Below are 12899 nucleotides of genomic sequence, written 5' to 3' on the forward strand. Positions count from 1 at the left end.
CCTTTATTATCATGCAAAACAAAACAAAAAAATCATGGTGCAATAAATATTCCCAGTAGTTTGTTTGACAAACACTGTCTTAACATTTGTGAAATGCTCAAGCACATATCTCAGTGTACTTTAGAAAGTGAAAAAAGGCATTTTCATTCTTTCAGTCATCATTATTTCTTACGCATATTATGAATGCTACATGTCCATGAAAGATAATTTGCAGGAGATTTGTGTACAGAAGGAACCAAATTTAGATTTCACAGTGTCATATAAACACTTCAAAAGTTCTAAAATTTAGGTTTGAGAAATGTGGAGAATGCCATCTAATTGCTGGATGAAAGAAAGTAATACTCTAGTTAAAAGGGAAGAGCTACTCAACAGTAATACTTACAGACGTATAATGAGCAGAAAAACGCATAGAAAACAGTAGTTAACAGATTAATCAAAAATAAATTTCATATTCCTCTTTTAACAAACATTTAACTGGGCAGAGATTGACCTGTCTTTACAAGTATCAACCAAATGAACAAAGAGAAAGGAGAACCTCTCTACTGTCTTTACATTGAGTGGTAAGTGAAACTCCCTAATAATCAAAAGTAAAGAAAATAAATACGTATCCAAAAGAGGGTGCAGTCTCAAAGAAACCAATAAAAAAATCTGCTTTTTAGAACGTGACATTGTTAGAATAAAAAATAAGAGAAGAAGGAAAATGAGCCTTACCTATTCATATACACTCTGTAGCTGTCTTCATGAGCTGAAACAAATCAAGTAATTTGTTCTTCTAAACCACATTTTCACTTTCCTTTAGCTCTGAATGAGTAATTCCCTGGGAATGGAACCTGAAGTGGCAGCTGTGTATGCAACTATAAAAGTGTCAGGTAGATAGCGGTAATGTTTTTTATAACAATACAGTATGGTAAATACTGCTGATCCAAATTTTTTAATACTGAATTTAATATGTCCCATTGTAAGAATGATTTAAATCTGTTCTTAGCTTTTCATATTTTCTGGGGAAAATAGTTTCTATAGGTAATTAATACTACTAGGTACTAATGCCTTACACAGCTGTAGATCTGTTTGCACCCTCTTAAGTCCAACAGGCCATATGCACTGTAGGTATTTTTTCACAGACTGACACAAGAGTTCCTGCAATTCTGTAGCAATGTAAAAATGTGGAGCTCTCTTGCCAGAGGTAGGCTATTCTCCTCTGGAAAAATCTTTGGGTTATTGGGAGCAGTTTATGGCTAGAGGTTCACCTGCATTTGTCATTTGCGATAAAAGATGTGCAAAGATGGGGTGCCTGTGAGCTTCGGTGGGCTCTGTGCATTTAAGTAACAATTGAAAGCAGTTACACTGTGGTGCTACAGCTGTGCAGTCTCAAATCACTGGAATAAAAAGTCTGAAGCTCTGTTTTGAAGCTCAGAATTTACTTGAGTTATTTTGGAAAAGATTAAGCAGATTCCTGAGTGTCAGTTATAAGTGAACTTGTCTTCTGTTTTTCTGAACATACTTATGGAAAGTCATCTTACTTTTACAGTATCTGTTCTAATCCTTTTCACATATCCATTAGAATTTCTACCCTGCTTGTTTCATCTCGGTCACCTTGGCCAAACTCAGATTGTGCTAAATCAAGAGCAGCTCTTGCTTTTTATAAAAGTGTACCTAGTCAACACAGAGGTGAAGAAGAGAGTGAGCATTCTGTGGTTTATTTTACAAGACTGCTGTGCTTTCTGTTAATTAGGCTACAGCCATTGCACAGTGCTTTTGAAACTGCAGTCAAGGTCCTGCTGCACATTTGTACCTTTTTTTGTGCAGGAGCCCTTTTGGCATTTCCACTTCACTCATCTTACAAGCTGGAGTGCAACCTTCAGTGATCTCTTGAACTGGCAGTTTTGTATCCTGAAACACTAAATTTGTTTTTATCCTTCCATATGAACAAGGATATATATGACTGTCCCTAGATTCACCTCTGAATGTGCAGACAAGTTGGTAGTTGAAAGGAAATAGGAACAGAAACAAATCAACCAGTAAAAAAAATTACCAGCAATACAATTTGAAGTGTCTGCAGCAGACTGGTAGGACACTTCCATATAGGATTTCTTTTGGAGGACTGGATAATTTCCCAATAGTCAGTGTATACCTACCTTTTCTATGTGTGAATTGGACTATAGATATGCACAAATAAACAACACTCTAGTAGACTTAAGTTCCAGAACACCGAAATAAAGATACTCCAGATACTTTCAACAAGGTGTAATAAAAAAAGCAATAGAAATGTTTATTTTCAGAACTAACAAGAAACTAATGATCAGACATTCATGAAAAAAACAAATTCTAATTAGTGATTTAATATAAATGCAGCCAGTGAATGTAATGTTTCACCAACCCTCATAATTTTATGGTAAATTTTATGGTATTTTGTGTTTCTTTCTCAAAAGTCCCAGTTCATATGGCAAAGTGATAGTATGCAATTATTGCTATATCCAGTCATTCTTCCTAAGGAATAAAGGCTCAACACCCAGAAAGGCTAACACTTACAAAACAAGTGAAAAAAGAACCTAAAGAACACTTTTCTCTCTCTCTTTTTTTTTTTTTTAACCTCATACCTCAGGAGGCTTGAGTCCTATGCTGAAAGTGAGCAATACCAAATCTGATTACAGACTTTTCAGTTTGGCAGTATTGAGCAACATTTTCCTGTTACATTTGACCAACCTTATTTAAGCAAAATGCAGTGAATTTGACATTTTAAAATGTCCTGCCACTTCTCTATCTAGATAATTCCTGCCTCACATATACATGACACTTGAATGCATCAAAGAGCTCATGGAAAAGCTCACACTTGTGTTACTCCTTGGCTCTTTATCCCACCATGGTCCCTAACTCCAATAAGAATGTGAACTTATACAATGTCTTACCTGGCAAGGCAGATCAGCTGCCCTTTTTGGACCCTTGCTTTTTAGTTCTTCGCACATGTGGTCTCACGCAGCCTCTGGAGCACAGAAACAGTTGTCAGTCACCTCCTTAGATGTCCAACTTCTTGGAAGTGCCTGTGGTATCTGTCTTGCCTCTTTATTACCTGTCTCAAAGGAGAGGCTCCAGGCTCTTTTATTCATTTACAGATGGGTCTTGCTGATGGCCTGAAGAATAGGGCTGAGTGTAAGTGAAGGTGCAGTATTTGGCAGCAGTCATCTTTTACCCATTAAGTACCTCACATATTATCTATTCATTTGAGGGAGTGCCATATTCATTTTCTGGAGATACACCAGTGGTGCTTAAAGTGGACAGCCTGTTTCCCAAACCTGTGTCTACTTTGTGGTAACTGCAGCAGATGATCCACCAGTTCATTACCAAAATAATTATGTATAATCTGACCGTTCAACAAACACCTTTCTGATATTTACACATAGCAACAGATATTGCTCATTATTTCAGAGAATAGCAAAGACCAAATTTTGTTCTAAGTTGCAACAGGAGAATAACTGCCTTGAAATTAATCTAAACTCATGCTTCTGTAACAGAGCCCAGAATTATTTCCCATATATACAAAACTGATTTTCAGCTACAAAAAAACAAAGGGGACAGCAACCTCTAGTAACTGATGTTTGGGAAAAATTACAAAATTATGGTGTGAGATGTGAGTTTGCTGCCCTAAACACTAATTCACTACAAATCTTAGTCATGTAACTGGAAATCATTAATTAAATCCTGTGCAGCCAAGAATCATGCATAATGTAACACAACTACTGCAAACAGTCCGCTCCTGATAATTCAAATTTCCTTCTTGCTCTTACTCACACGAGGAGCTTGTATTTGAAGTAGTCCCTGATGAGATTTTGCCTTTTCATCCTTGGAGAATGTCCTTGTACATATTTATAGGACAAAGTAGAAGGATTACCTATGTGTGTTTTTTGCTTTTAGGGTATTAAATGTGTTAATGTAAAAAATACATACCTTGGGTACAGTATGATCACCTCAAAAATATTTTGACTCTATGGAAAATAAAGTGTCTAATGCTCTAAGCCTTTAAGTAATCATAGTCTGATTGGGTCATGTTCATAAGATAGCTACTTTTAAATTGAATATGCAATTCCCTGTGAAAAATACAATTTCCATATCTTCCATTAATTTTTATGGAGAGGATTTTAGTAAACAGCCCACTCCAAAGGGCAGTGTTATTGCTAATCCATTGTCACCTTAGGGGTGACAATAGATAGGCTACTCCAGCAACACTGCTAATGTTCAAAAAGGCAATTTGTTTAAAGGATGGGCACAGAAGGAGAAGGCAGTAGAGTTCACAAATTAAAAACTGCACAGCAGTTTCACTGCAAACCATCTACTAGTCATACGGTGCTATCCAATTAATCCATTACTCTTAGAAGAGGAATCCCTGTATATCCAGGTACAATCCTTGCCAAATATCTGGACACAATCATAGGCTTTTAGGATTACAAGTAACATAATAAAGGATAATGATCAAAAATTAAGCTCACCAATAGAGAATGCTTGGGTTAACTGGACTTGCCATGTGCACTGTAAGGCAGCAGTCTGTTAGGTTTAAAGTGAGATTAAGGAGTTGTGTAACCTGCAATTATGCTGGTTTTCATTAAAAAAATAAGATTATTTGGCTCAGTAGGGCCCTTCCTTATATTTACCTCTGTTTAATTGGATTTGGAACTGCTTAAACATCTTTGAGTTGGAGCTTATAAGAAGATGATCCCAGCTGTTTTTCAAAGCTTAAGACAGCAGGCAGACAACATGATCATGTCAAGACTCATACTAAAGCCTTAATCCTACTTTTTCATCAACTAGCACTACAGCTGAGTCTTTAACCTTCTAAGTACTAAATGTGCTTTGGATCTCTCACAATATATTTGCTGTCAAATGTTATTCTCTGATAATATTAATTTTTGCTTCCTTGCTAAAAGTACTTTTTAGAATAGGCTCTATCTATCTGAGTTTGGAGAGCTAGAGTGTAGGACTGTATTTTTAGTCCTTTTATTTTTAGTCTTTTTAAAATACTGCTTACAAACTTGCATGTATTGAAGTCTATTGTTCTCCATGGGGCAAGGCAATGCATTGACATGTAGCTCACATTGCTGTAATGAATAATCAACTATATTAATAACTATTTTTCAATGTACATGAATTGTACATTTAATATATTTTGTTTTCAATAAGAAAGAAATGAGAACAACTTTAGTTTCGTTCAGGTCTTTTTCCTAGGAACTGTCATGACGACCAAAAGAAAATTTTCCAAATTTACAGCCTCAAAACATGCATTATTTTGTAATGGTACATTATTTACTTTAATAATCCTAGGATTGGAACGAGATTAAATCTTCTGATGAGTTACTCCTGCATCTGTAAATAGTAGCCATGCAATCTGTGCTCCTTTCCTTTCCTTTCCTTTCCTTTCCTTTCCTTTCCTTTCCTTTCCTTTCCTTTCCTTTCCTTTCCTTTTTTCCTTTCCTTTCCTTTCCTTTCCTTTCCTTTCCTTTCCTTTCCTTTCCTTTCCTTTCCTTTCCTTTCCTTTTTTCCTTTCCTTTCCTTTCCTTTTCCTTTCCTTTCCTTTCCTTTCCTTTCCTTTCCTTTCCTTTCCTTTCCTTTCCTTTCCTTTCCTTTCCTTTCCTTTCCTTTCCTTTCCTTTCCTTTCCTTTCCTTTCCTTTCCTTTCCTTTCCTTTCCTTTCCTTTCCTTTCCTTTCCTTTCCTTTCCTTTCCTTTCCTTTCCTTTTCCTTTCCTTTCCTTTCCTTTCCTTTCCTTTCCTTTCCTTTCCTTTCCTTTCCTTTCCTTTCCTTTCCTTTCCTTTCCTTTCCTTTCCTTTCCTTTCCTTTCCTTTCCTTTCCTTTCCTTTCCTTTCCTTTCCTTTCCTTTCCTTTCCTTTCCTTTCCTTTCCTTTCCTTTCCTTTCCTTTCCTCTTTTTTCTTTTTCTCCTCCTCTGTTGGACAGTGCTCCGATTTGTCCTAGTGACACAGGGCTGCCAGCAGGAAAGCAAGCGTAGTTAATGCTCAGCTGCTCAAACCAGTCAAGCAAGCTAGCAAGTCCCAGCTGTGCTACTTGATGTTTTTTGATTGCACCTAGTCCTCAATCTGTGAACTGTTTTCTGGACTTAGATTCATCAAGCTCTGCCGCTTTAAAAACTCATGCAGGCAGGCATCCTAGGATATGCCATTATAAGCTGCTGCCAGGGGATCTTCTAGGAGATAAATGGAATCTGTGTGAAGTAAATTAGTGTGAACCAGTCAATCTGTGTGTCAGCCTTGAGCCACATCCATGGGTAACTAGCTTGCTGACTGAAAAGTCCACTGTCTTTTGCCAATCAGGGGTCTCAGCCACCAGGAAGCAGTCCTAAACAACATTAGTTTCTTGGAATAATGCCTGTTTGACCAGCTAGTGAAACTCTTCAGTATACAGTTCTGTACTGCTTGAGTTTACTTATTGCTTACAATTGAACTGAAAATCTTTTAAAGTCAGATAACATTTTAACAGTAGGGAGCATCACAGAAATGTCTTGGAAATAAGTACTTCCACTTTCCTACAGCAGCCATTCAGCAGAGTCATGCTGTGCTGCAGTTGGCTTTACCTCCCTATCAGTAATACATCTCCAAAGCCATAATGCAAAAGAATAACAATAATCTGGCCAGAAGAGGTTAATAAAGAGTTTTTTTTTTTTTTCCCATGGATTAAGCTATTTGGACAGCTTTGATCGAGAGATGGGAAAACTATAAAAGCTGCAACACTCATATTATGCACAGGGATGTGTCAGTGTCATGTGTCATGCTACACACTTTAGTTTTGGTTTTAAAAGCAAATTGATGCAAACTACAGCAAGAATTTCTCTGTAGAAAGGGACTGAGCTAGAATCCTCTACAAGCTTCCTGATTAATGATTTTATATTTGAATACCAAATCAATCTACTATCATGAAAATAATAATGTCAATGCTGTCAATTATGCAATTTTAAAAATAGGAAGTATTTCTTTGTTGGTTTTGTAGGTGCTAATGACACAGTGCTAGGATTCACATCTCCACTGTGTGCTCTGCAGCACCACTGGTCTAATGTACAGAAACCAGGGGGAATTTTGCTGTATTTCTTTAGAAAAAGGTTCTTCATTCTTGGTGGTTGGTGGCCAGGCACTCGAACAGACTCCCTAGGGAAGTGGGCACAGCGCCAAACAGCTCAAGAAGAGTTTGAATAATGCTCTCAGGCACAGGGTGGGATTCTTGGGCACGGTGTTGTGCCGGGCCAGGAGTTGTACTTGATGACCTTTGTGGGTCTTTTCCATCTCAGCATATTCTGTGATATTTTTAGAAATTTGGATAGGTGAGGAAATGCTATATACTTTAATTTAAAAATAGACTGATTATCTAGTAACTAGCAGTTTTTGGCTTTTACTAATTCTGTAACCATTTTTTCTTCCCTATTGTTCCCAATTACTGGTTGGGAAAAAAAATGAGAGAGGGATAAATAATGTTAATCAAATAATTCAGTCTTACATCATGTTTGGTTAAAAGAAACACTTAGGGAAACTGGAAAAGAGAAATTTAGGCTTTCTATCCAGAGAGGACACTGAGAAGAAGAAACAGTATATAACAATAGAAGAATTAATAAAAGGCTGTTTGGGGTTGCATTTTCCTTCTTAAAATCCTCCTAAGTTTTACAGAAGCTTATGCTTCAGAGCTGTGCAGTAGATGCTGTGTGGAATTTTATGGGAAAGCATTTTATTTCTTGCAGCAGAACCCACAGAGACAAATTTAACTAGTTAGGTGTTTTATAATATATACTACACAGAATACATGGACAGAATCTGCTATAAATCACAACTAAGATCAAGACAACTGCTTTAAAATTGAGTGAATGTTTCATTGCACTAATGAAACAAAAATGGGATGTCCTTTGAGAGCATAATTTGTTATATGCCATTATATTTTAGTTGAGAGAAGTAGGGAAGTCCCTCTGGGTGAATAAAACTTCAAGGTATATTGGGAAAAGAATCACTGAGAATTTCAATTTTTCTGTTTGGAGGACTGCTTCCCTCACAGACATATGGAGAAAGGAAAATGGACTTTTGAGGGGTTTTTTGATATATTAAAACCTTTCTCACATACAGAAGGAAAAATGTTCTTTAGTTGCAATTCACTTGGCGAGCGGCATGAGCTCTGTTTGCAGGTGCCTTTGAAGTGCAAGAGCCAGCTCAGGCTTCCCAGGCATGTGGGTTGGTTGTCCTGCAAACTGAGCTCTGCCATCAGGTCCTACTTCTGCGTTCACTGTAATGGACTAAAGTTACAGGACCTTCCAGTTTGGCTGGTTCCCTACTGGCTTATTTCAACTTCCATGTACTGCAGTATTCATTTCAGAATAATATGTTTCTCTAGGTTAATATCTTCATCTTTTTTTTTTTAATTAAAATCTAATGAAAACTGGGCCAGTGTGATATTTAATCATCAGAAGATAACAACCAGCTATTCTTAATTAAATGACAACTACATACATCTGTGCAGATTTTTGCAAATTACACTAAAATTTATGAAATTACTGGCATCTGATGTCTTCTGTCAGTGAAATGAATTTTTGGTTTGTAGAGCCTGAGAAATGGCCTAGAAAGAAAATATGGTTCAATTCAGTAAGGATCATGACAGGGATCTAGATTGAGCTAGGATTAATCTTCTGCAAAGAGACAGGATGGCGAAGAAAAAGCAAGATAACAATTTCTCAGGAAAGAATCTGGATCACAAGCTGAGCATGAGTCAACAGCATTCCTGGTGTGGCAACAAAGGCAAGCACCATACCAGGGAGTGTCACCTGGAAAACCTGTGAGTGATCCTTGAACTGGGCTCAGAACTGGTGCCACCAGGGGCACAGCCCACCCAGGCAGACTCCTGCCTGCTGGGCCATCTGCACCGTGTCACCTCAGTGTCCACCTCTCCTGTGTCTCTGGGACTGCTGAGTTTCTGCTGATATTTCTCTTGGCAGCTCATGAATATGTTCTGCTTTTCTTGTAGTATTTGTGAAATAATCTTACCCTTTTAGTTTGGCTGGAAATACATGGATGACGCCGTTGAGCAGGACGGGAACGGGGAACTCCAGATCAGAAGGCAAAGAAAATGAGCTCTCCCTTTATTTCAAATGTACCACTCTATATATAGAGAACATTGAGAAGACTAATTTCATTGGTCTTAGAGTAAAGACATCCCACACCATTGGTGTGCAGTGAATGACACACAGTAGCTGAACATATCTATAAAAAATATGAATAACAAGATAGATTAGAGAATTATTTACATCCTTTCCCAACTGTTTCCCAGGCTCTTGCCTGGTTAAAAAAACCTTTCTTTTTCTCTCTGACTGAGCTGAGAATATCCACACATGGAGAAAGCAAAGATTAGGAACCGTCAGTCTGGAAAAGAGAGAAAATAAAGGACTTCAGCCACAGGGGTTATGGAGAGAGTGTGCTGGGCTTATACCTGTGCCTTTTCTCAAACAAGAAGTTGCACATTAAGGCAGACAGACAAAATGAGGTGCCTTCCTGTGTGAGAAAACTATGGAGTTTGCCATGTCAAAGTGAGTTAGGGTGTAGGATGTAAAAGATGCAAAAATTCCACATTTAAGGAAAAACTGAAGAAATTTGTGAAACAGAAATCTGCTTAAGTTATTACAGAAGGGGAAAAAATTCTTTGTAATTTCTTGAATTTCAGATTGTACTTTAGGAGAAATTTCTGATAAAGTGTTATTTTATAGTTGTTGGACTTTTAAACTGATAATTTTTAGTCTCAGCATATATAGCTGTTCTTAAACTTTTCATTATATTTTTATGATATCTATGAATTGTGCTTTTAAAATAGTACTCAAAGCATTTATTGGTCCATCAAGCTTCTTCGGTATAATACAGTAAGTGCCTTTAGAAGCCAAACAGCTCAGAAGTGACATTACAGCACAATTGTTTTATCCATTTTCAAAAATAAAAAAATACCACCATTTTGTTTACCTTTAGAGCTTTTTTTTTTTTTTAAAGCAGTTTTATTTAGATTCAGGTTGCTTTGTATTCCATATTGAACCTTAAATACATTTATCACCTGTATCCTCTCTTGCCTAACATCTTCAAATGAAAAATAATTTTTGTTGCCCTATCCAGTCATTTTGAATGACAAATAAGTTCTTGTTTTCCCTGCAGACAGACTGTCTTTAAGTCACTAATCCACTTTATCAATAACACAGGCTTCTTATCAGAAAATACTAAATGTTTTATTTGCTTGAGTTATGCAAACTTCTTTCTCCAGTGTGTCTGCCTTCTAAAAATTGGTATACAGAGCATGTTTTTTAAACTTTAGTGCAGGATATTTACAGAGTGGAACAAGGCTTTTCAGAGTTTCAACCAAACATGTAGAAATAAATGACCATGGTGAGTTGTTGCTGTATTTCGTGATTAGGCTATGTTCACAAAGAACAGCTTCAACAGTTTGTTCAAAGATTGTTTTTTAAAGACTGATCACCAGTATCTTTTTGGAAATTATTTGTTTTTATTGTGTGGAATTGTTTTGAAATATTTTGAAACTAGATACATAAATGTTTCATTAAATGCTACAATGTGATGACATTGCTTTACTATTCTAAATCCCATATCTATTTTAATGAATTTTCTGTTTCAATAATGTAAGAAAATGGGTATCAAGTTCAGTAAACAAATCCTAAGAGCTCAATAAGACACATCAGAAAAAAATACTACAATTCTCAAGATTGATCCTGTGCAATGAAGATTTATTTCATCTTTATATGCTAAGTTCAAGGTCATTTCCTTCAATGAAATATGTGCTTTTACCTTATTTCCATGCTAACAAAGGTAATCTCTACTGTCCGTGTAACAATGGAAGTGACACTGCACTGAATAGAAAGGAAATGTTATTGGAGTTATAATATCAGAAATGGTTTTTAACTTGCTTAGGACTCATAGATTTGGGGCTCATTTACACTCTATTTATGTCACTTTGACTACAGAGATTACCTTTCAAAGGGAAGCAAAAGTAATTTTAAGGTCCATTTAAACCCAAAGTAGGACAGAGTGTCTTCTGAATAAAGATGACACTGTTTATGTTTAAATAACTTAAATTCTATCAGCATCCTCAGTATAAGCAATTCAGAACACTCTTTCTCCTATTGATATTTGTGCATAAAATCCTATTCCCTTAAGAGAACATGCAGTAAAGTAGGTGTTAGTGCTGAGATTTTTTTATATTTTTCCTTGATTATATAATGCCATTTTTACTTTCACTCTTTATTTGGGCCAGGCTGTACTTTCCTTATTTTTAACTTTTCAATTCCCTTTGTTCTTCTATGATATTTTTAAGAAACCTTTTTTTTTTCCCAGTTGAGCATATAACGTGATGTTTCAGAAAAGGAAGATCTGAAGGTCTCTGCCTTGGTCCCTTTTCTTGCTCACTGCATACACTTATTATGTAACTTCATAAACCAGGGTCTTGTGAAGTTTATTTGCCTGGTTTTGCCTAGGGAGGTGTGTGTACTTCTGAGCAGGTGACAGGGCTGAGGGAGACTTCCCTTACTTGCACCATGGACCTGCTCCCAGCCTGTCCTGGCCTGTCTCCTGGTTTTCTGAAACAAGCACTTGCCTCCTTTCACTCACACTTTGCTGAAGTTCCTTCTTTGACAGCTGTTTTTGCACAAGTTGTCCAGAGTTCTGTCTCTTTGTCCCCATGAAAACCCTTTCCACCCCTGCTTTCCATTCCCTTTAAACTGTTCCTAACTGTTCCTCAACTCACCCCATGCAGATTATCATGTCAACACTTCCTGCTTTGCCTGGGCAGGGTTTGATGTACTGATTTATTGCTATCCAAGGCAAACCTTTTAAGCAGAATTTTTTGTTTTTTCAGGTGAAATGCATGGTGTCACTATCATAGATTTTATTATTTATTATGTTTAACTATTATGTTATCAAGGTTCTAATTCCACAATAGTATTGAAGCCCTGATTGCTTCAAACAGAGTCTGTGTAGTTGCAGGAGTCAAGAATGATGGAACCTTTTGGTGACCTGGGATCAATAGCTGCAAACTCATGGAAAGCACAGAGCACTGAAGTGGAATATGTGTCTTTTGAGTTCCTCATGTCTGCATACTGCCCTGAGGCCTTGATGATTCACTCATAATCTTGGAAAATTTAAATTGGTGTTTAAATTACATAATCCTTCAGCAAATATTCATTTGGTCTAAAAAAAAAATCCATCAAAATTTATAAGGGAAGGAATTTCTCTTTTGAAATAGGATCAGCTAAGAGTTCTAACAGGACAGAAAAATCAAGATCTAGTCTTTACTGTGCTATTATTCTATAATATAGTACTTATAATTGTACTATAATATACTACTTATAATTGTACTTCATCTTTAAGCTGTATTTGTGGCTCCATGTAGAGATATGAAGCAGAAAAGAGGGAAATGGGCTTTGACAAGGGAAACACCTCTCTTCTCCTCAGAAAAAGTTATGTGGGATTTGTTCAAAAGCCCAGTGAATTAAAAAATCATATATAGACAGGTAATTGTTTCCCTGGAAATATTTGTATGCTCGGAAATGGAAATGTTTTTAGCAGTTAAGTAAAACATGTAACTAAATTTGGTAATCTTTAAACTGCAACTCTGGGTTTTACTGCAATTTGGAATTATCAGTAATTTTCTTACACATTCCAGCTTGTTGTATGCAACATATTTTCATCTTAAAACATACACCATTTTTGTTCCTGCAGAAAGACTCCAGTAATTACAAAACCATCTAATTGTTCTTTTATGTTGTTTACTGGCTTCTTTGGTGAAACAGACAAGCACTTTTTATGACTTCTTAATTATTTTATTATTTTAGGATTCTGTAAGAAAAAACTAGTTTTCTACTTCAAAGGGACCTCATTTAAG

The 12899-nt window shown here is 36.5% G+C and overlaps 1 protein-coding gene across 1 annotated transcript in view; it reads left to right on the forward strand.

Moving 5' to 3' along the window:
• The window catches only part of WDR72 (WD repeat domain 72), a 100199-nt gene that overhangs the window by 80962 nt on the left and 6338 nt on the right, over nucleotides 1–12899 (forward strand). The window lies entirely within an intron of this gene.

Source organism: Vidua chalybeata, chromosome 13 (genome assembly GCF_026979565.1).
Source record: "Vidua chalybeata isolate OUT-0048 chromosome 13, bVidCha1 merged haplotype, whole genome shotgun sequence".
Classification (NCBI taxonomy): Eukaryota; Metazoa; Chordata; class Aves; order Passeriformes; family Viduidae; genus Vidua; species Vidua chalybeata.